Source organism: Haplochromis burtoni, unplaced genomic scaffold (assembly GCF_018398535.1).
Source record: "Haplochromis burtoni strain Fernald_Lab_line unplaced genomic scaffold, NCSU_Asbu1 Contig_1018, whole genome shotgun sequence".
Classification (NCBI taxonomy): domain Eukaryota; kingdom Metazoa; phylum Chordata; class Actinopteri; order Cichliformes; family Cichlidae; genus Haplochromis; species Haplochromis burtoni.
The window spans coordinates 1-2179 of NW_024583379.1; the positions used below are offsets into that span (position 1 = coordinate 1).

General features: G+C 38.7%; 1 long non-coding RNA gene across 1 annotated transcript; it reads left to right on the forward strand.

Moving 5' to 3' along the window:
- On the forward strand, positions 1 to 193 carry LOC121812989. The gene is made up of 2 exons (XR_006053448.1): positions 1 to 51; positions 148 to 193. It is a non-coding gene; the product is annotated as an uncharacterized LOC121812989 (long non-coding RNA).
- The last annotated feature ends 1986 nt before the right edge of the window (positions 194 to 2179 follow it).

Genomic DNA, 2179 nt, shown 5'->3' on the forward strand with positions numbered 1-2179 from the left:
ACTCCAAAGACATGTTGCTGCACCTCTTTTTGCTTCTATCTCACATTATAGGTGAGTTTAAGAACAGGGATTAAAGTTTAGTTGAAGCTGCTGCATTAAGCAGATATACAGACTGCATTTCACTACTTTTCTTCTTTCTTTTTCCAGGACTAACAGCTGGAGACTCAATCACTCCTCAACAACCTGAAGTCACTGAAACAGAAAGAAGAAGAAGAAATACATAAAAACAGCCGCTATAATGTGATATTCATAGACTGCTTTACACAGTAGTTCTTAACAGACTTACTCTCTGTGATCACTAAAAGTTTGCTTTTTTTTTTAATTCATTGGTCCCGCTCCACAACAAGTCACAAAAGCTTATTTTACTGCGAGACAAAGACATTACAATACAGTATCAGAAAGAAAACTGAAAATCTGAGAGGAAGCGCCTGACAAAAGTTTGAAGTAAGAACTCCTTATTATCAGGAAGAGCCCTCCAAGACAATCAGGCTAAGACAGGGGCAGTCATCTGCCTCTGCAGGTCGGGTGGGAAGCATAGGAAGAGAAAAGACAAGCTGTGTCACTGAGACAACAAAATTTAATGACAGGCACCAGTGGCTACTATTTGGTTGTGCTTTGCTCTGTAGTCCAGTCATCCAACCTCCATGATGCACAATCTGGGGAAAAAACGGTGTGAGAGACAGTAGCAGGAGTTTCTCAGCTCAAATTGAAGAAATGTTTAGATGTTAAGTAGAATCAGAGCCAGTGTAACACTGATGATGATAAAAACTTTCTGACATGTGACATTTGTGGAAAAGTCTTTAAGAAAAAATCCATCATGAAGAATCCACACAGATGAGAAACCATATCATTGTGAAACTTGTGGGAAACATTTTGGTAAAAATAGTAATTTCTTGACCCATATGAAAACTCACACAGGTGAAAAACCATATTCATTTAAAACATGTGGGAAATGTTTTACTATAAGGAGTTGGCCCACATCAGAATCCACGCAGGTGAGGAACACTGTAAAACTGTAAAACCTGCAGGAAAAGATTATCTGCCTCATCAGCACTTAAAAGGTATAATGCAGTGCATACAGGGGAGAAACCATATTCCTGTAAAACACGTGGCAAAAGTTTGACAGAAAGTCGTAGTTTGATATGAGAAGCCATGCTGGTGATAAACCGTACCACTGTAAAACCTGCGGGAAAATGTTCACACACAGAAATCATTTAGTGGTCCACATGAAGATTCCCACAGGTCAGAGGTCATAGAGCTGAAATGTTGGTTGGGAAAATAATGTGTGTAAAGCCAAGCTTAAAAAATAATGAAGATTTAAAGTAGAGCTTCAGTGGGTTTCTTGAATATCACACTGTGCGGGATCAGCCTGATTATATCTGTTTTTCAGCAGTGATTCAAATTCTCTAATGGGACTTCTTCTGTTTGCCTTGCAGAAGTGTGTTTCAGCTCCTTAAGGAAACAAATTAACCAAAGAACTTTTTTTCTCTCTGACCGCCATTATTTTGTTCTGTGTCTTTAACTAATTGTTATGGAAAAATTGTGTATTCTTTAGGTCATATTCTGACTTTTGACTCAGTCTGCACCAGTTATTTGTGGCTTGAGAATTGTAATGTTGAAGTGTTGCAGTGTTGGTTCAGTCCATGTTTCTTTGTATTTAATACTTGTTACCTGTTACAGTGGTGAGAGACAACAAAGCTCTCTAAGTATAAATGACATTTATAGTGACATCATGTCCTTCTCTTAAGCTTAAAGTGGAAAAGAAATAGAAGCAAACCAACAAAGATTTTATTCTCACAAAAACAATACAACAGTGGTCAAAGGTGAGAAATCGTACTGTTACGAGACACTGGAGGAAGATTTACTTGAACATTGTAGCGCACACAAAGCAGACGTGTTCTCTTGAAGCATGTGGGAAAGCTGTCAAATGCTGTTGGCTCTCACTGCCATACCGTAGCACTTCCTGTTTCCATATCTGTTCTGTCTACCCTCTGACGTTTTTTGCTTGAATACTTACAGCCTTTTAGCTCCAGAGCTCTACCTGTTTCATATTCAAAACTATGCATGCGATCTAAGCACATATTCCTGCTTAGTCACCTGAAAATTGTGACTGTGTGGCAGCAATCTTCATCTCAGGCTACTCAATCAACCAAAGATCCAGACAGTTTTCATTCATTCG